Raw genomic sequence first — 22953 nt, 5'->3', positions numbered from 1 at the left:
GTGCACAGGGCTTTGGGAGGATTGAGTCCATGTGTTGACTCCTGATTGCTGTTCAGTGTTTCAGGTTGCAAACTATTTTGAGTAAGTTGTGCTTGTTGGGATGTAAGGAGATTCGTCCTTCCTGAATAGAAACCTGAAAGAATTTCTCTTTCCATTCTGTCCTGTTCTTCACTCTCACTAAGCATGACAGGTTTGCTGAAGTAAAATACCATGTGACACAAGTTCTCATAGTTTTTGAGCATCACATTCCTATATATCTTTTTCTATTCTAAACTCAATAAAACACACTCCTCTTTGGTAAAATCTAGGGACACATCCTCAAAACATACTGAGTTGTATGAGCAAAAGTGTGTGGTTTCTGTCTCTGTGTCCCTTGCCTGTTGTATATTAACAGGGAGATCAGCAGACAGAGAGAATAGAGTGGGTTGAGGGGTGTCTGCCATTTTCCCAGTCGGAATGTAAGTACACTCACACAGCAGCTAGGACAACTAGGGCATGGATACTGTTTGTTTCAGTGGTCCTTTCAGGCCAAGTTCCACGTGCAGAAATGCAGAAGTACTTGAGGGCAGGGTTCAGCTAAGGCTGCTGATCTTATACTTTCCAGTGTGCTTGCCTCTGGGAAAAACAAAGAGGATCTCAGCACATGTGCTGGTGTATTATGCTATGAATTCACTTCTCTAAGTGAGTGTGCACCTCCAAGTGTGAAGAGGTACCTTCCACGTTAGATGCAAGAGAGCAAGCATCTAAGGATATTTGGGTTTAGGTTTTAAAATGCTGTTAATACATAGTAGCTACTTATATGTCAGCATTTTGTTAAGTGTTGTAGTTCTGCAATCTCTCAGCAAATAAATAGGCATGACTACTCTTCATGTTGTTATAATTGAAGAAATTAAAGCTCTGACAGGTTACCTAAGATGTCTGTGCCCAAACAGATATTAAGCAGAGAGATTGGACCTAAAGTCAGAAAGGGCAGTTTTACTCCAAAACTCCTACACGAAACTACTCTGTTGGACTTCTCTAGAGGAACAATAGTAAAATTCCAGATTTTTACTGAACACTTGCTAGAATAGCTAGGCATCCGTTTGGTGTTGTCAAACTGTATTGTAAGTCATTCAACTTTCCTATCAAAAGTGTGAAGACCATAGTATCTGTCCTACTCTACCAGTTGAAGAGGCAGAAACTTAGGTCAAGAACCTCATTTGTTCAGGGTCACATGTTTGAGGCGGGGCACTGTGGAGTCTATTAAAGGATGAAATCATAGTGATTTAGGATAAATTTGACTAGGGTATTGTAGAGCCAGTGTGAATCCTGACTCCATCCATTTTCATGAAGCCTCGGGGAAAGACCCTTGATCATTATCTAGAGCTATGGTCTCAAATTCCAGTAGACACCCATGGGGAGTGAGACTGGTGATAGCTATCTCCTATGCTGGAGAAGTCTGAGGCCAGCAAAGCCCACATTCTAAGTTTGAATCCTCCTCTATAAAGGTGACAATAACAATGAGTGCTACAGAAGGAGAAAAAGAATGAAAAGTAAATTTATCCTGAAACCTAGGTGCTTCTGCTTCTAAGCATAATGAATACAAAGGAAAGGCTAAGCAAGAGGACATTTCCATACAGAAGATGGAGACAGCACTCACCCTTTATTCCTCTGAAAGTTGAGCCCTCAGTGACTGTGGTTCACTCTACAGTGATGGCATCTTCCCAATCCAGTTGAATGTTCCCTTTGGGCAAGGAGCTGGGGAGAGGAGATGAGAACTCCTCAACTACATTTCCCTCCAAAGACCAGCATTACCAGAGCCTGTAACTCTGTGAGATATGGGGTACCCCAATGTCTGTCCTCTTCACCACCACTACAAAGGGAGCAAGGTATCAAATATTCTTGGATGTATATATCTAAATCAGGAAGTCACAAAGCCTACAGATGTGGTATATACAAAGCACTGAAGGTGAAACAGATTAAAGATGGGAACAATATCATTAACTAAGCATCAACTTCAAAACAAAGCTACAGATCAATCTCTTCATATTGAAGAGAAATGTGGCTGTTAAGTTCCATCTTCAAGCATGGGCTTACAATGTGTGGGTTTCAATCCTATTTAATAAGGATGTTGAGATCTGAGGATGGAAATGAAAGGCAGCCTGGGCAGCAAAGTCTGAAAGACCTTTGTTCAGGGACACATTTTTGAGGTGAGGCACTGGGGAGTCTATTAAGGATGGAATCAACATGACTTAGGATATATTTAACTAGGGTATATCATTATATGCAATTAACTAGAAAGAAGTTGGAAGTGGCTTGTGGCTCAAGGGATAGAGAGGCAAGCTTGAGTGAAAACAGCAAGTGTGAGTTCAAGGCCCTGATATCGAGCCCCAGTATAAGCACACACAAAGAAAGAGAGTGGAACACTGTGCCAGCTGCAGAAAAGGACAGAGAACAATTGTATGTGTGATTAATTTTGCACAAAGACCCCTGAGAGGATGAATCAGAAACCAACACATGCACTTGTATGAAGCAAGCTGGGGTCAGATATGACAATGACAAATACGAAAAAAAGAAATGGGAATGGAACTTTCTACCTTGTATAGACTCTTGGTTTTTCAACTGGGTGAGTAGATTTCCTTTTTAAAATTAATGTTAACAAAACCAGAAGTAGTAGACAAGCAAAAGACAAAGGAGTCTCAGTGTCTAGGAAAAAGAATGACAGGAAAGTTTTCTAAATACTAATTGGAACTGAATTCAGGAAAAGAAGAGGATCAGTTTTCTCTCATCAGAGACAGCTGACATCAGATGACCTTTCACCTGATACCATAGACTGGCCCTGGGACCCAAGGAGGAAGAAGTTTCCTGTTGACCAAAGGAGCTGAGGGTGAAGTCCACCATGATTAAGGGTCAGGAAGCAGTAACACACAGCAAGTCAGCTGGCACAACTTTCATGGCTGCTCATGTGCATTCCTCTTCCTTTTCCTCTCAGAAGAATGCTATCTGTGACCAGGCCACCTGTACTTCAGAAGGGGCTTCTAATCTTATCAAGGTCCCTAGGTGTTTTTGGTTTTGTGATTTATGTGTGGTACCTGGCAGCTGGATTTGAACTTAGGGCCTCACACTTGTTTAGCTTGATCACTCATAACTGGTGGTTTACCACTGGAGTCATACATCCAAATCCTGCTTTTTGCTGGGTAATTGGAGATGGAGTCTTATGACTTTTCTCTCCTAACCCCTTGATGGCTTTAAACTTCTATTCTCCAGATCTCAGCCTCCTGAGTAGCTAGGATTACAGATGTACGCCACTGGCACCTACTTGGTAGGCATATATTTGTTCCTGGTGGCATTTTCACTGTCAATTACCCTTGTTCAAAACACCCTCCACAACTTGGTTCTTTGTGATACTGAAAGCAGTGACTCACCACGTAGGTATTCACTGCCTACTGCATCTTCCCAACAGGTCCTGTGTATGATACATTCAGCTTTCTTACCTCTTTGAAGCTTAGTCTCTTTGGCCGGCTCCACATTCTCTAATCCCTCATTTGCTCTCTCCAACTTAGCTGTCTCCTCTACTTTTATCTCTGTGCTTTTTTCCTTCTAGATTGTGTGTGTGTGTGTGTGTGTGTGTGTGTGTGTGCTGGTTGTAGTGTTTGAATTCAGGACCAAGGTACTGTCAGTGAGCTTTTTACTCAAGGCAAGTATTATACCACTTGACCCACAGCTCCACTTTCAGCCTTTTTGGTTTAACTGGAGATAAGGGTTTAATGGACTGTCTTGCCTTGTTTTGAACTGGGATCCTGAGATCTCATCCTGCTGCATAGCTAAGATCACAAGCCTCCACTTCTGACACACACCTCCTAGATAGTAATTTTAATTATTTTACAGCAAGAAAGTTCCATATCATATGTTTAACAAGCATTTATTACAATCACTAAACTAGTAAATCAGTATTATTTATGTCTAACAAGCTGTACAAAACCCATCAGTTTTTCTTTTGAGAGAGAGCAAGGAGACTATTCAGTAAACGACATGCTCACTCATCTAGCACCGAGTCCAGACTTAGGACCTCCAAGCAGCTGCAAAAAAAGGAGGGAATGTGTGATGTTGGAAACATAAGGATGGGTTTGCTTTCTTCCTCCCTCCCTCCCTCCTTTCCTCTTTCTTTCTTTCTTTCCTTCCTTTTTCTTTCTTTCCTTCTTTCTTCTCTCCCTCCTTCTTCCTTTCTTCCTTCCCTCCTTCTCCCGCCCTCCCTCCCTCCCCTTCCCTTCCCTTTCCCTTCCCTCCTTCCCTCCCTCCCTCCCTCCCTCCCTCCCTCCCTCCCTCCCTCCCTCCCTTCCTTCCTTCCTTCCTTCAGTCTCTCTTTCTTGAGGCTACTACTGCTCTACCACTTGAGACCCAGCTCCACTTCCAGCTTTTTTGATGGTTAAGTGGAGGGAAGAGTTTCAGGGCTTTCCTGCCCAGGGTGGCTTTGAACCACAACACTCAGATTTCAGACTGCTAAATAGCTACTTTACAGATGTTCAGTACCACCCTCTGCTGTGAGATTGATTTTTAGGTTATGGTCCCAATTTTGTTCTGAGGCAACAGAGCAGAAGAAATTCACTGTCTCTACTATCCATCCTCTCATTTTCATGGCCTCATCAAGTATTTTGTGTCTTTCCCTGACTCCACCAGTCTTCTGCAATAGTTTTGAGTTGAGGATTTGTTCTAATTCCCTCCTTCCATTGCATTGTAAAAGAGCACCCATGTACATATGGTAGACTTTGAGATCCTTTCCTTATCATGTCCTGAAACTTTTTGGGATACATTGCATGTTGGGACTCTTAAATAACTGAAATGCCCCCCCCTGCATCATAGGATTTCCGAGTAATCCAGATAATAAGCCCCTTCATTTTGAGGAAAGGAGAATCACTTTCTTAAAGATAAAAAATGTGAAAAATTCTGTGCTGGTTACTCACCCCTGTAATCCTGGCTACTCAGGAGCCTGTGATCTTGGAATTTCGGTTTCAAGCCAACTCAAGCAGGAAAGTCCATGAACCCATCTCCAATTAACCACCAAAAGACTGGAAGTGTAACTGTGGCAAAAGAGGCAGAGCAGTAACCCTGAGCAGAGAAGAACAATGTTGGGACCTTGAGTTCAAATCCCACAAGTGGTACAGTTTTTCTTGAAAAATAGAGTAAGAAGCAGGGGTTTAACTTAGAGAGTGCATGGTTATCATTTGGAAGATCTTAATTTCAACATAATGCAGAATCGTGAAGAGAGGAAAGGGGAGATAAGAAGAGGCAGAAGAGGAAGAGGGGAAAGCAGAGGGAGGAAGAAAAGGAAGAGGTAGGAGTAGGGAGATGAAAGAAAGAGGTAGGAGGAGGAGGAAAGAAGAAAGACAGAAAGGAAGAAGAGGAGGGAGGGAGCAAGGCTGGTTGAACAATGGGTATACGCTTTGTACGTTCCCCCAAAAGAGCATATCTCACAGTGATTGTCATGGGACCTTGAGTTATCAACAGATATTTAGTTTAAAGAACACGCACTTTTTTTTTAAGCTTCCTGACTGCTGGATGGGATGTGATCAGTGAAATCCGGTCTATGTTTCTGTTCATTTCCATGTCTGAGATTCCTTTTCTAAGTACCCACTCACAGCTTCAAATTCTACCCATCCTCCAGGACTAGTCAGAGCAGAGGTGCAAACACTAAGGGTGGATCTGGGAAGCATCACTCCTGAGTTTGACTGATATCTCCTGCAACAAATCACCTGTGAAGACTTCCACCTATGATCCAATATCTAATTTCCTTATCTGTAAGAGGTCTGCCTGCTCCAAAGTCATTGTGAGCATTCTATGAAATACATAAAAAACCCACTAGACCCATTTTGGCTCTCGTCTATTTATGTAAAATCCCAAAGGTTTTTGTTGTTGTTGTTGTTGATGGTGGTGATGGTGGTAGTGTGTGTGTGTGTGTGTGTGTGTGTGTGTGTGTGTGTGTGTGTGCCAAGACTAGGGTTTGGACTCAGTGTCTGTTGCTCTCACTCAGCTTCCTTGTTTAGCTACAGCTCTACCACTTGAGCCATACCTCCAGCCTGACTTGTTAATAAGAGGTAGACTCTAGTGGACCTTTATGCCTAACTGACTTCAAACCATAATCCTCCAAATCTCAGCCCACTGAGTAGGTAGGATGACAGGAGTGAGTCATTACAACTTGCCTCGAAAGTTTTACTTCTCTGTAATATTTTTCCAAAAGGACACAAATTTTCTATGGACCTATACATGGACTTCTCTACACACTTTGTCCTGAGTTCAGTCAACCCTATTGGAAGGAACTCTAGTACCCTAGGGACACTGAATGCTGAGCCTGAGCTGAACACTGTGGGAAGGATTTGTAAGGGTATTGAGGACTATAAGCTGTGGCCCAAAAAAGAGCCATGTGCTGGTCATTCTACAATGCAGTCTCTGCAATGTCTTCAAAGTGCAGTGTCTTCCTGCTCTGCCCTCTTTTTCTTTTTTTTTTTTTTGTCGGTCGTGGGGTCTGAACTCGGCCTGGGCACTGTCCCTCAGCTCTTCAGCTCAAGACTAGCACTCTTCCACTTGAGCCACAGCTCCACTTCTGTTTTTTTCTGCTTATGTGGTGCTGAGGAATTGAACCCAGGGCCTCATGCATGTAAGGCAAGCAGTATACCACTGAGCCACCTTCCCAGACCTTGCTCTGCCCTCTTAAATGTATATTTTCTTCATGTTGTTTACATAGCTGTCCAACCACTACACATTGTGAAGTGAGTGAACAGTCAAATTCCTGCCAAATCTGCCCAGTTTCAATCAGAAAACAGTAACTCTCTTAGATTCCAATATCAGGATATTCTCATTTACATCTTATTGGCCAGAGTTGGGTCAGATGTATATGTTTATTTCAAGGGAGGCCAGAAGGTAACTAGGCATGATGAAAATTTGAGGCTATAATGGAAAATATAGGAAGAATGAATATCAGATAAGCAACTCACATTAAGTGCCACATAAAGCTTATAATCAGTTTAGTTTACACACCCCTCAGACAGATATCAAATACCATAGCCTCAGGCTAGAGACTACTCCCCACTCCACATACATGTGTATTTGCTTCTTATTCTGTTTGCCCTCCTGGTGTCCATTTTAGATCAACATTTAATGAGGATCTTTGGTCTCTGATTCCCTACATCTGCCTATCTCCACAGGAAAAAGTAGGTCCTCTAGGAAAGCATTAAGGAGTAGAAGGATTCATTATGTGTTGTAATTGAAGATACACTTTTCCTGAGTTAGGAGATGAATGTGTGTGTGTGTGTGTGTGTGTGTGTGTGTGTGTGTGTGTGTGTGTGCCAGTCCTGGGGCTTGATTGAGATCAGGGCTATCCCTCAGTGTTTGTGCTAAAGGCTAGTGTTCAACCACACTGAGCCATAATGCCATTTCCAGATTTTTGGTAATTAATTACAATCAGAGTCTCATGGAATTTTCTGCCCAGGGTGGGTTTGAACCATGATTTTATTATCTCATTCTCCTGAGTAGCTAGGATGATAGGCATGAGTCACTGATGCTCAATTTAAAACTATCTTGATTCTAAACCTTTATGAGGTTTGATGTTAGGGACATTACTTTGTCTACTGAACAAACCTGAAGGAAGTTGAGTGCCTGTACCTTATGCTTATAATCCTAGCTAGTCAGATGGCTGAGATCTGATGTCTACAATTTAAATGCAGACCTGGCAGGTATGACTCTGAGATTTGTATATCTAATTAACCACAAAAAAACTTGAAACAGAGTTGTATCTTGAATTGGTAGACCACTAGCCTTGAGCACAACAGCTCAAAGATGGTGCCCAGGTCCTCGGTTCAAGCCACAAGGCTGGCACAAAAACAACAACAAAAAGATGGATGGGGATTCATGTTAGCTCAGGCTTGTAATCTTAGCTTCTCAGAGGCAAATCTTTGGAGAATTGAAGTTTGAAACCAGCAGAGGCAAAAAAAAAAAGAAAGAAAAAGAAAAAAAAAGATCAGGACTGCATCTTAATGGAAAAGGCTTGATGTAGTGGTAAATATCCCAGCTACTTGAAAGGCCATAGACAGGATAATGGAAATCCAGGGCAGCCCTGGGAAAAAATAGGAGATCTAATCTGAAAACTAAGGGAAAATGATTGGGAGCATGACTTAAGTAGTAAAATACCAACCAAGCAAAAGCAAGGCCCTTAATTTAAACCCCAGTGCCACCTAAAATATCAACATAATGAGTATATAGTTGCAAAACATATGTGGCTTGTAATTTCTCCATCATTTAGAAGTAAAAAGATAAATTACATACTTCTTAGGGTCCATGAAAGAAAAACCAAACTGTTCAATATAATTATACTTTTAAAATATTGGAATCTTCCCCTATGATCTCTCTCTCTCACCTTCTCTCTCTCTCTCTGTATCATAGAACTTGAACTCAGGGCCTGGGCACTGTTGCTCAGCTTTTCTGCTCAACACTAGGGGTCTACAACAAGAATCACAACTCCACTTCCTTCAAATTGTTAGTTAATTGGAAATAAGAGTCTCAATGACTTTCCAGGCTTGTCTGGCTTTGAAGTAGGATCCCTAATTTCAGTTTCATGAGTAACTATGATTAAATGCATAAGTCACTGGTGCCTGGGTCAGCCTACCATTTTTTAGAGGATATGGGCAATGGAGACTCACAGACTTTTCTTCCTAGGCTGGCTTTGAAATTCAATTCTACACCACACAGCAGAAGCCTGTAGACATAGTTGGGACTGGTATCCTCTTCCCAAACATGCACTTGTCACCTTTCCACCTAGTGGCACCACCAAGGATTGAAACTCTGGATCTGGCCTCTGGCAAAAAAAAAAAAATGCCTCTGGCCATTTCCTCTCCTGTCTTGCCAACTCAAAGCTCATGCTCAGTTCTGACCTCTAGCACTCCAAGCAGGCATCTGCAGACCATACAGGTGGCAGGTCACATCCCAAACCAATATTGTTCCAGTGGAATTACACTACAGTCCTCCCCCTCTCTCTCCCTCTGTGTGATCCTTGGGGCTTGGACTCAGGGCCTGGATGTTGCCACTGATTTTTTTTTAAAAGGCTAATCCTCTACAGTTTGAGCCACAGCTATTCTTCTGGTGTTTTTTGGTAGTTAATTGGAGATGAGAATCTCAGGGACTTTCCTAATAAGGCTGGCCTCCAAACTGTATACTCAAGATCTTAGCTTTTTGAGCAGCTACAATGTCAGGCATGAGCCAATGGCACCTAGCTCATTAATTTTGCTTAAAGAATATAAAAGTATTACTGACTACTGTTCCCCATTATTTACAGTTAAATAAACAATAAACAATACAGTGAGGTAGCATTCTGCTTACTAAAAAGTTGTTTTTCTGGCTTTTGTGGAACCAGTAACCCAATACTGAGATGATTGGAACTGTATGTCAGGAATGAATTGAGGTAACGAGAAAGCATGCAAGTCAATAATTATGAACTTTCGTTCATTCATTTATACCAGGAAGTTGTATAGTTTCAAAATATGAAAGCAGCTGACTACATTTCCATTATCTGAGTCTTACATATCCCCAAATTCATGAGCCTTCAGTAAAGAGATTCAAATATTCTGTAAAAAAAATGGTTCACTAGAGAAAATCTTCTATGTCAACTTAGTTTTGCTTAGTGACTTAATGGAAATAAGATTTGTCTCAATCTCCTCTAACTAGGAAGTTCTTGACAGTGATACATATTCTTGATAGTGATGAATCAACTATGATGTAAGAATCTTATACATATATATATATATATATATATATATACACACACACATATACACACAGAGAAATTCAGGATGGTCCTTGAACATAGCAGTTAAAGGTAAGTTGTTCTGATTAAGCAATGATAAAAATTGTCTAAAATTAAAAATAACTTCTTGAATGCAGAGGAAATATATACACCACGGAATAAAATATTCTTTTCTCATAAAGGAAGCAACTATAGAAAGTCTTATACTTATTACAAGTTGTCATGTCGAAAACGAACTTTACAACTTTGGTGGGGGGGAGAGGATTGGTTGGGGGTCAGGGGGAGGCTAGGAAAGGATGGGAAGGGGAAACAAAGGAGGAGGCTACAATGCTTAATAAGAAATGTGCTCATTATCTTGCCTATGTAATTGTAACCCCTCTGTACAGTATTTTCACAATAAAAAATAAATAAAAATTAAAAAATGTTGTAAAAAAAGAGAAAGTCTTATACTTCTTCAAAGTAACCAGTATAAATGATGAAAAAATCTCTGTCACCAACACTATTTTCAAAACCAACATATCAAATTTGATTTTATTAGAATGTACTGTCTCAAACCATTAACACAAGAACCGAGGCTCTAAGTTTATATGTATTTGTATGCATATATATATATGTAAATGTACATATATATGTATGGATGCACATACATATATATACAAACATGTATATGTATTTATCACTGAGCATCACCTTCTGAGGAAGGATCCCAAACTATCCTCTGTTCATAAAAATCAATTACAAAGAGAGTGGAATGTCTGGCTTCTGAACTGTTGTCCTTCTCATGATAGCAACGAAAGAGCAAATGTAAAATGGGTGATGTTGATAAAGGCAAGAAGATTTTTGTTCAGAAGTGTGCCCAGTGACACACCATTGAAAAGGGAGTCATGCATAAGACTGGTCCTAATCTTCATGGTCTGTTTGGTAGAAGACAGGGCAAGCAGCTGGCTTCACTTACACAGTTGCCAACAAGAACAAAGGCATCGCTTGGGGAGAGGATACACTGATGGAGTATTTGGAGAATCCAAAAAAGTACATCCCTGGAACAAAAATGATCTTCGCTGGCATTAAGAAGGGAGAAAGGGAAGATTTGATAGCTTTCTCAAAAAAAATCTTGGGCTGGGATGTAGCTCAGTGGCAAAGTGTTTGCCTGGCAAGTGCAATGTCCTGGGTTCAATCCTTGGTACCAAAAAGGAAAAGACAAAAAAATACAGTTACCTTTCTTTGATTTGTTGTGTTTCTGGGTCTTTATTAAGAAAATTTTGGCCTGTGCCAAGGAACCCTAGAGTTTCTCCTAATCCTTCCTGTAATGTTTTCAGGGTGTCTGCTTTGATTCCGAGGTCTTTGATCCATTTGGAGTTGATTCTGGTGCAGGGTGATATATAAGGATCTAGCTTTAGTTTTCTATAGGTGTTTAGCCAATTTTGCCAGCCCCATTTACTTTCTTCCATTCTATTTTCTTAGCTCCCATATCAAAGATTAGGTGGCTATAGGTCTGTGGGTTCATTTCTGGGTCTTCAGTTCTATTCCATTCGTCCTCAGGTCTGTTCTTGTGCCAGTACCAAGCTGTTTTGATTACTATGGCTTTGTGGTAGAGTTTGAAATTTGGAATTGATATTCCTCCAGCACTGTTGTTTCTGCTAAGGATTGTTTTTGCTATTCAGGATCTTTTATTGTTCCATATGAATTTTTGAATTGCCTCCTCTATTTCATTGAAGAATGAGGTTGGGGTATTGATAGATATCACATTGAATTTATAGATAGGCTTTGGCAGTATTGCCATTTTAATGATGTAAATCCTCCCAGTACAGGAGCATGGGAAGTTTTTCCATTTCCTTAGTTCTGCTTTAATTTCCTTTTTTCAGGTTTTCATCATAGAGGTCTTTCACTTCTTTAGTTAACTCCTAGGTATTTTATTTTTTGTGGGGCTATTACAAAAGGAGTTGCTTTCTTGATTTCAGCCGAGCTCTTCTTGTCATTGGCATACAGAAAGCCATTGATTTTTGAGGGTTAATTTCATAACCTGCTACTTTGCCAAAGTTTTGGATCAGCTTGAGTAACTTGGGAGTGTACTCCATGGGGTTCTTTAAATACAAGACCATATCATCTGCAAGAGGGAGAGTTTTACTTCATCTTTCTCAATTTGGATCCCCTTTATGTTTGCATCTTGTCTTATTTCTCTAGCTAGGCACAGACCTTCTGTATGACAAAGGACATAATTAGCAAGATCAATTAGAAAGTCCACGAATTGGGAGAAGAACTTCACTAGCCATATAACGAACATGGGCCTCATATCTAAAATATACTTAGAATACAAAAAAATTAACTCCATGAACAACAAATCCTCAAAGAAACAACTGCCCAATAAATAAGTGGGCTAAAGACTTAAAGAAAAACTTCTCTGAAGAAGAAATAAGAATGGCCAATAGACATATGAAGAAATTCTCAACTTCTCTAGCCATAAAAGAAATGCAAATCAAAACAGCATTGAGATTTCACCTCACCCCAGTTAGAATGGCTATAATCAAGAACTCTAATAACAAGAGACGCTGAAGGGGATATGGCCAGAAGGGAACCCTACTGCATTGTTGGCAGGAGTATAAACTTGTTTAACCACTTTGGAAAGCAGTATGGAGGTTCCTCAAAAGACTACACATAGACCTCCCTCATAGATCCAGCAATTCCACTTTTGGGATTTACCCAAATAATCACAAACAAGACCATACTAAAGCCACAAGTACAACTATGCTTATCACAGCAGTATTCACCAAAGCTAAGATATGGAACCAACCCAGATGCCCCTCAGTGGATGAATAGATCAAGACTATATATATATCAGAAAACATCTGTGCAAACATCAGAAAGAATGATATTGCTCCATTTGTTAGGAAATGGAAAGACTTGGAAAAAATTATATTAAATGAAGTAAGCCAGGCCCAAAGAAACATAGGTTTCATGGTTTCCCTTATATCCAATAGCGAGTATAAGTCTAGGACAAGCAGAAAAGGTCAAAAGCTATGTACATATGACCTTATAAGATAATGCTAAGTGAAATGAACCCCAAAATAGGGACACAAGAGGGTTTATTGTTGTTGCTGTTGTTTTTAATGTATTTATAATGTACTATCTGGTTCTTTCATATGTTCTTTCCCTATGCTATAACCCCTGTTTTCACTGTATTTGTGTTGGTGCCCTGTATCTTTTTTTTTTTTTTTGTCGGTCGGGGGGCTTGAACTTGGACCTGGGCGCTGTCCCTCAGCTCTTCAGCTCAAGGCGAGTGCTCTACCACTTGAGCTACAGCACCACTTCCGGTTTTCTGGTGGTTTTTGGAGATAAGAGTCTCACGGTCTCTCCTGCCGGGGCTGGCTTTGAACCGCGATCCTCAGATCTCAGCCTCCTGAGTAGCTAGGATTACAGGCGTGAGCCACCAGCGTCCGGCGGTGCCCTGTATCTTGTATATACATTTTTCTAATTTGGGGAGGGGAAGGAAAATAACAAAGTGCTGGAACAAGCATATATGCTAATCCACTGTAACAATGAGACATACAAAATACTTTGAAAATGAACTTTACAACTTTGGGAGGGGAAGGGAGGAGTTGGGGAGATAGGGAGGGAAGGGATGGTAGGGAAAAAAATCAAAGGATGGGGTAACAATGCTTGATAGGAAATGTACTCATTACCTTACTCATGTAACCGTAACTCCTCTGTGCAGTATATTTACAATAAAAAATATTTTTAAAATGCAGTTAATAACCCAAACAAGCAAAAAACAAAAACCCAACCCTTTAGCTGGGTGCCGGTGGCTGATGCCTTTAATCCTAGCTACTCAGTAAGCTGAGATCTGAGGATCCTGGTTCAAAGCCAATCCCCGGCAGGAAAGTCGGTGAGACTCTTATCTCCAATAAACCACCAGAATACTGGAAGTGGAGCTGTGGCTCAAGTGGTAGAGAGCTCACCTTGAGCTGAAGAGCTGAGGCACAGCACCCAGGCCCAGAGTTCAAGTCCCATGACCGAAAAAAAAAGCTACAAATGAGTAATAGCCATTGCCTTATTTATTTATTGCAAAACAAATGTCTCATGGCTTTTTAATGTGTACCATAATACAATTGATCTCTAATATCAGATTTCATAATCATGAATGGCTTGCAGATTATTTTGGACAGTCCTGATTTAAGTAAAACTGGCTTGTGGTTAAGTGAATATGATCTTTAAAAAAATAGTCATTTTCCTCCCTTCTTGTCATATGATTGGACTCACTAATGTTCAGTTTTTCAGCAAGATATGGAATAATGCCATCTCCAAATCTATTAAAGATTTGTTTTATATTCAGATTTAGATAGCTAGTTATGAGAACATCTTTTAATACTGGGGAAATCCCTTCACTGTCTCAGAATCAAGCAAAACTAACTTCTTAAAGGCAATGGTTGAAGATGAGGAAGCAATTTCTATATTTTTGGTCTTGACTGTGCTAATCTAATTACAATTCCCTGTCTCTGAAATCTGCCTTTTACTTATTGAGAGGCATTTTAGTGACAAAATGTAATGTAACACCTGTCAGAAAAAAAAACTCAACAAAAATAAAAACAACCAAAAAACCCTCAATTAAAATTTGAGGACATTTAACAATACCATATTGTGCCAGCAACAAATCAGCTTCATCTGAAGCTTTCCACTTTATGAGAAACATCAATCCTTCACTACTTCCTGTGGCACCAATTATTTGTTCAGGCTCTAGACCCCTATCAAAACCTGTTGGATTATCAGTAGCTTCGCTATCCTCCATTGTTGGACTACCTTCAGATTCACTGGTATCTGCTTGAGAATTCAGAAAAGCCTTGGTTAAATCTGGACAACTTAAATATTCTTCCCATTGCCAGGTATTATCAGCATCTGAATGTCCCTTCCATTTCAGGAGACAGTTTACCTTGCCGGCTACTACACATCGGTCCATTATTTTCTCCACTTCAAATTTTTCAAGCTCTGTTTCTTCAACTCTTGTATGAGTTCCCCTTCTTTTTGGCAGTATAGCTTTCTTGGAGGCCATTTTAAATTGCGGATATGAAGAGCTACTATTAACCACCTCAGATGCTCCAGGTCACAATCCTGTAGCAACTCTGGCTCTCGAGCCTCAAGCTCCAGTCACCTCCAAGAGGTTTTCTGTTAAATTTCTATGGTAAGTCCTAGGTAAAGAATAAAATGCCATTCATACTCGTTGGAAACTTCCCAAATGCCTACAAATCTAAGACTTATATCTGTGAGGAATTTTACTCAGCTTCAACCTGGTTTCTGAGCAATAGACAAACAAAGTAGACCAGACACCCACTGCCAGTGTGCTAAAGCTAAATTGTCATTGGGACCACAACCACAAACAGGGCAGGCAAAACCCCAAAGTATCCATATCAAGACACACCATAGGCAACTTATGAAAACTAAGAGGAATAAAATACCCCAAAGCAGCTAGAGAGAAATACTTACGTTACCAACAGAGGAGCACTGATATAAATGCTAGCACATTTCTTCTCTGAATCCAGAAAAGTCTGGAAGGTACTGGTATATTGTTCAAATGGTGAAAGTAAAGAACTGTCAACTCTGAATTCTAGATTCAGGGAAAATACACTCAGGAAACATGGGGAAATAAAGACATTCTCAGATGACAGAAAATTTAGAAAAGTTTTACTAGCTAAAAGAAAAGAATACTAATAGGAAAGAATACTAGAAGTAGGTTTGGAACATTAGAAAGAAAAACCAAGGGATATGTATAAATCAGAGTTAATATAATAGATACACCTGTCCTTGTGCAATTTTAAATCATGCTGAATAGCTGAAGGAAAACATAATGCCACTTTATCATGGGTTTAGGTCAAAATGAATAGTCAAAATAACACCTGCTAGACAGATGGTATGCAATTTGACACATGCTCTTATTCCATAAAATATATCTTTAAAATTAGTATATGCTGGCTAAAAGAAATTATGTTAAATATAGAAACATAAAATTGTAAAGAATAAAAAGGTAGAAAACAATATAGTAAACCAACCTTAATTATTAGGAGCAGGAGTGGTTATATATTAATATTATTAGACTTCCAAGTGACCTCTGCCAGTAGAGTCACCTAGGATGTGCTACTTCTGCAGCAACAAGTCCTAACAACATGAGGGAAATGTTGTGTATCAGAGAAGCTTGTTAGAAATTTAGTTCTTCAGACATTATTGGGGACTGGTCATATCCACAATGCAGGACACCCCTGTCTACTACTTTACAAAATGTCTGACTCTTAGTAGGAAACAACAGCATAGCCACAGTTTGTACAAATGGTTTCAACCCAGATGAACAGTCTTATAAGTCCTAGCCAGATTTGGTGTGAACATTCTCCAAATCTAAGTTCCACACCCATCCAGAGATTTGTTTTGCCATGAGGTCTTTCAAAGTAGAGCTGTTTGGCCTTTGGTGTCAACATGTTTAAGCAGAGCTTGGAAACTAGGAGGCTTGAGATCTTATCCCAGGAAAAAAACACATTTGTGTAAACAAATTAGGCACAGTGAGCCACTCTGACCAGTTCTGCAAATGGGGACACTCTCCTAAAATTCAAGTTCCTAAATGCCCACAGAGGCTTTGCTCTCTTACTCCTAGTTTGCATAACTTCCCACAGTGTTTTAAGACAGCAACATTATCCTAACTCCAATAACAGACAATGACCAAACTATACACTTGCATCTTTCATCAACTTTCACACAAAAAAAAACAGCAAAAAAAGATTAGTAGAAAAGAGTCTGTCAAGGTCTAAAAATCAAATTTTCCATCAATATACAGGTTGTATTTCATTTATGCAAATTTGAATGGAAAATTAATATTTGATCAATGCACTCACTACAAGTTAAAGAAATTACATTTGATCAAATTTAGCATTCACTTATCATTTAAAAAAATTCTCAGGATTTTCTGAATACAAGATTACTTTCTCAAATTAAGAGACAAGAAAAGCTACAGTTAGGGTACAGAAGTTGGGTCAGAGGATAAGCAGAGACAGTGCCCCACTTTTTTTCTTTGATTTGGTGGAAAGCCATCTTTCCAACAATAAATACTATACACTCATCTCTCAGAGTACATTAGGGAAGGGAGGGAGTCACACAGACACCAAGTTCTGCCAGGTACATCTATTGAGTGTCACCCAGTGACATTTTGGGGACCCTGGTGATCACTTGGATCTATAATCCTGTACTTTGGTGCCTTCTGAGTGTGAAATTTGCACTCCAAACTTCACGACTGTATTTGCAGATGGAAGATCAAATGAGTTTCCCTTGTCCCTTCTGTGCCATTTCAGCCCTCCTCTTCTCACCAGCTTCCCAGACTTACCTGAAGCAATATTTCAAGCTTTCTGTACTAGGAATGGCTAGTGATAGACTGTGCCTGCCAGGCAAAAGACTTTCCCATTCTAGGCTGAGCTGTAGCTGCTTTCAAACTCAAAGCCCCTCTCCTGCACCTCCACTAGGGGCATTTAACATCACTTGTCATTAACAAGTTACCACCAAACATATATCAGAATTGCTATATATTGTGCCTGGGCCCTGAGTTTAAGCACACACAAAACTACATAGATTTACATCACAGAAAATGAAATACTTAGGTACTGAACAGAACATATACAGAATGTGTATGCTGAAAATTCCAAAGTGCTGATGAAGAAGCCTAGGAAAGGCTAAAAATGAAATTTCAGCATAATGTTTGTGGATTACAAAACCATATAGTAAAGATATGAATTCTTCCCAAACTGATCTATTGGTTTGATGTAATTCCCCTTCACAATTCAAATAATTTTAGGTAGATTAAATAGCTATAGGCAAAAATATAATTCTCTCAGATTGAAATTTATTATAAAAGTTAATTCAAGGAAGTGGCGCTGTAGCTCAAGTGGTAGAGCGCTCGCCTTGAGCTGAAGAGCTGAGGGACAGCGCCCAGCCCAGAGTTCAAGCCCCATGGCCGACAAAAAAAAAAGTTAATTCAAAACAAATTGTGGATCAAAATAATTTTTATTTTATTATAAATATGTCATGATAAAACATACTAAAATATGTTTAGAAGGAGAGAAGAATAAAGGATTAAGAAAGAATAATATAAGCCAGATGTTCATCGCACACAATTATAAGCCCGAGGGGAAAAAACATTACTATATTCCTTCTCTAAGGAATAATCCCCTCAAAAGCAAAGCTGGAATCGGGCTCAAGTGGTAGAGTTACAGCCCTGTGAATGTGATTCTCTTAAGTCTATACTCATAGCACCAAAAATGGAAGGAAATGGAAATAATAGGAAGTTTGATTAAAGTATATCGCATTACATGTGTGAACACAATGAAATTCATTTGTACAATTCATGTACACAAATCAAAATTTAAAAGTAAAAGATAGATTTAATAAGTTCATCTTATAAACACCAGAGTGAATTATAAAACTATAAATTATAGAACTATAATTATTTGATCTATAATCTTTTAAGCTATAAACTGCAATACTTCTAGAAGAAAGTATAAGAAAAAGTCGTCAGCACCTAAATGACTAAATGAAGATTTCTAAGACAAGTCACAAAAACTCATATAAACACAAAACTTGAAAGAGTATGTATCTGAAAAATTAAAATTGTTCTGTAAAAAAGCTGAGTAAGGGCTGGGAAGGTGGCTCAGTGGTAGAGCGCTTGCCTTGCATGCCTGAGGGCCCTAGGTTCGATTCCTCAGCACCACATAAGCAAAAAAGAAAAAAGCCGGAAGTGGTGCTGTGGCTCAAGTGGTAGAGAGCTAGCCTTGAGCTGAAGAGCTGAGGGACAGCGTCCAGGCCCAGAGTTCAGGCCCCACGACTGGACCCAAAAAAAAAAAAGCTGAGTAAATGGGATGATCATATATAGAATAAGAAAATGTTTTCACATATGAGAGAGGACTTGCAAATACATTTAACATCACTTGTCATTAACAAGATATATCACCACATATATATCAGAATAGCTATATAGTGAGAATAGCAAATACTGAAAAAGACTGATCTCTCAATCATTGCTAGTGGGGATACAAAGAGGTATACATAGTCTGGAACAGTTTGTCAGTATCTTTTCTTTTTCTTTCTGTTTTTCTTGTAGTGTGTGTGTGTGTGTGTGTGTGTGTGTGTGTGTGTGTCTGTGTGTGTGTCTGTGTGTGCTGGTCCTGGAGTTTGAACTTGGGGCCTGGGCCTCTCCTTGAGCTTTTTGGCTCAAGGCTAATGCTCTATCACTTGGGCCATTGCTACCCTTCCAGATTTTTGGTGATTAATTGGAAACAAGAGAGTCTCATGGATGCTCCTGCACAGCCAGGCTTAGAATCAAGGTCTTCAGATCTCTGTCTCCTGAGTATTTAGGCTTAGACACATAAGCCACTGGTGCCTAACCCTGCTAGATTTATCTTTTATTTTTTAAGATAGATACTTTTGATTATAGCATCAATTAGTTATTAGGCAGTTTCACTTTGACATGACCATATATGGATAAAATGTACTTCCATCAGACTTATCATCCCTCACTTTCCCTTATCCCCTTATTCTTCCCAAACCAATCTTGACAAGTTTCATTGTTCCATTTTTAAACGTGTATGTACTTTTACTGTACAGTTTTACAAAGACAGAATGTGAGTTATAGGTAGGTTAAGTAACTTGCCCAAGACTCATTATCATAAACTGTGATGGAAACATTATTGAAATTCTTAATCTGAATACTCTCAATAGATAAGTATCTGTGGAAACACAAACATATGGGCATTTCTAGATTTCTTGTATATTTTATATAATCAAATATACATGTGAGATATTTTGTAAGCATATTGGAAAAAATGGAAAAAATCTTTACATGTGTTGTGGACAAATGTACAGTGTAGAAATGATTAGTGTAGTCACTGACATTAAATAAATTAAGAACTCAACTCATCTAAAGACAAAGATTTCAGTAACCTTTCACCAGGGATAAAATGTAGAAAAAGCCTGGCTAGAATTTTAAGTTGGAAAAATGCCAGTGTACAAATATTTATTGAAATTAGAGTTTAGTGTACATGGAAATAAAAAAAGGACTCATCTGCAATAGCATGGAATCACACTAGTGATACCATGAGTCTTTCAACAGCACAGTGGTGACTTGTAATTGAAAAAATATTTTGAGAAATGTAAAATGGTTTGAGTGGTCTCTCTCATTTAGTTTACTTTATAAACTGAAGTATAGCGCCCTGAAGTTTCATAGGAACATCTTACTCTGATATATATATATATATATATATTTATATACATATATACACACACATATATATGTATATACATATATCAATACACATATATACATATACTCGTTTGAGCTGTAATGATATTTAGAGAGGAAAGAACAATGTGACAATGTGTCATGTTTCCTCTCTTCCTTGCTCACTGTATATTATTCTTAATCATGGAGACTTCAAAAAATGTACAGTGAGCTGAAATAATATCCAATAATGGGCTAGGATAAGAGACTCAATTCCTGTCCAGGAGTGCACTTGTGCTGTGATGGGGTTATCTTACGCTTCTCATCATACTTAGGATAACAGGAGTGTATCACCAGGTGGAAGCTCTCAGTTGAGTGTTCTAAAACTTTTCTATACTGGCTGGCCTCGATGCATGATTCTCCTCATCTCAGCATTCCAAGTTGCTAGGATTATACCTGTGATCCACTGACATCTATATAGCAGTTTTATTTAGGTTGTGGTTGTGTGGGGGGGGAAGGGAGGGAGGGAGGGAGTTAAGGAAGGGAAGGAAGGAGGAGGGAGGGAGGGAGAGAGGGAGAGAGTGGAGGGAACGCACATACAGGACCTTAAGCTCTCACTCAGCTTTTTTGTTAATGGCTGGCACTCTATCACTTGAAGCATACCTCAGGTCTGCCTCTTTTGGGGGGCAGTTAACTGGAGATGGGATTCTTGCAAATTTTCTGCCCCAGGTAGCTTCCAATCTCCATCTTCCAGGTCTCAACCTCCTGATTAGTTAGGATTACAAAAATGACCACTAGTGCCTAGCTCACTTTTATTTGTAGCAGATGAAAATAGGAAACATATGCAAGAGACAGTGCCTCACACCTCTAATCCTAGCTATAGAAGAGGATGAAATACGAGAATCCCAGTTCAAAACCAGCTTGGAAGGAAAGTCAGTGAGACTCTTACTTCCAACAAACCAGCTAAAAGCAAGAAGTGGAGCTGTGGTTCAAGTGGTAGAGCACTAGCCTTGAGCAAAATGATCAGAGTCCAGTTCAAGTTCCAGTACTGAAAAAATAAGAAAGAATATAAATGTGATTCAGTGGGTAAACAGCTAAACTGGCACATCCATACTATCGAATGTCTCCCAGAAGTAAAAAGGTATGAAATATCCAGGTTCATGGCTATATTTCTATCTATTCAGGGGTTTAGATTTGAGGACTGTGGTTCAAAGCCAGCCTGGGCACAAAAGTCTCTTTGAGACTCTTATCTCCTATTAACCAATCAAAAACAGCAGCAGCAGCAGCAGCAGCAGCAGCAGCAACAACAACAACAAAAACCGGAGGTGGGGCTATGACTCAAGTGGTAGAGTGCTAGCTATGAGCACAAAGAGGCTCAGGGACAGGGCTCAGGCCCTGAGTTCAAGCCCCACAACTGACAAAACCGGTATAAAATATTGTACTTAGTAGAAACTCAAAGAAATGATGCTCTGTTAAAAAAGACTATAAAAATAAGATTCCATTTTTCTAATATTTCCAAATGAGACAATTACAGAGACGACAAACATGTTAGGTGTTGCCAGGGATTAGAGAGGAATGACTGTCTCTAAAGTATGGCATGAATAATTATGTTGGAGAATCTACACATGTGATAAAAGTGATAAAATTGCATAGAATGATATTCACAGATCTAGAAATGATTGCATGAATTCTATATAAGCTGTTTATTGTACCGATGTCAATATCTTGGTCTTGATGTTGTATTCTGATTATTTAAGATATGACCTTTGGTTAAAACTAGATGAAGGCTTCATGAGACACCTCTGTAATACTTTTTAAAAACAAATTCTTTCATAATAAATGTAATATTATAAACCATGTCTGAAGTACTACAAATACTTCAGAATTCACACAATAGCATATAATGAAATGGAACTACATTAATAATAATGATAATAAGGAATAAGGAAAACAGGCAAAACACCAAAGAGCTTACTTTACTGTTTATCTTTAAACCATTCATGGAAATGAGTAATCTGAGTTCATTATAATTGCATAAGCTACATTTACAAGAACCCCCCCTTCCCCCACAAACTCAGCCCTTAAAGTTTTCCAAGTAATTTGGCCAGATTCACTTAAATGATCCAAGATAATCTTTCCTCTACTTTAAGTGAGCTGATAACAAGTTTTAATTTTCTTTATTTTTTAATGTCACCAACATACTTATACAGCAAAACCTGGGTCACCAGGAGAGGACTGACAAACTGACACTGAAAAGTACTGTCATCCTCAAATACTTTGCTTGCGAAGAGACAGTTGGCTTGCTATTTGTCACCGTGGCTTTAGTATAGGTTTTCCAAGCCTACAGGACCTCAGTCAAGAGTGCGCTTTGAGTTTTTATGCATGAGGCACATTTTTGTTCAGCTAAAAAGGAGTGATTTTTTTCTGGTTTGTTTAAATCAGTGCATGAATTTTTCTTTTCTCAGTTCAGCATATGGACAAACAGATGGGACTCTACAGCTAGGTGAATTGTCAAAGGTAAAGGAGTGATACTATGACACTGAGGGGCCTGGCTATTCTCTGTTGTAGTGTCCACACAACTTCCCTGTGTTCTAGGGTCTTGTTTAGACATTATCTGAGAAGTGAACTGGATGAGCACACTTAGAAGCTTGGTGATAATAATTAACAAGCAGTATCAGGGCTGGTTGCAATATAAGGAGAAACCATGGATACTTAAGAGTGCTTTGCTGATTCTGATTGTGGTATGACTGAAGAGCAGTACCTATGCCTAGAATTAGAAAAGATAGGGCAATGGTGTCAGAAGCTCTTCTCAACTCTGAAGCAGGACTTGCTCACCCAATGTACTCACCCACTGTATCCGTGGGCTTTCTATTGATCTTGCTAGCTATGTCCTTTGCCATGCAGAAGCTCTGCAATTTCATGCAATCCCATTTGTCCAACCTTTCTTTGA

The 22953-nt window shown here is 39.3% G+C and overlaps 1 pseudogene; it reads left to right on the top strand.

Moving 5' to 3' along the window:
• The first annotated feature begins 10578 nt into the window (after positions 1-10578).
• Positions 10579-22953, top strand: part of LOC105996645 — a 13234-nt pseudogene continuing 859 nt past the window's right edge.

Source organism: Dipodomys ordii, unplaced genomic scaffold, assembly GCF_000151885.1.
Source record: "Dipodomys ordii isolate 6190 unplaced genomic scaffold, Dord_2.0 Scaffold134, whole genome shotgun sequence".
In the NCBI taxonomy this organism is placed as follows: Eukaryota; Metazoa; Chordata; class Mammalia; order Rodentia; family Heteromyidae; genus Dipodomys; species Dipodomys ordii.
This window is presented reverse-complemented; position numbering and strand designations above follow the sequence as displayed.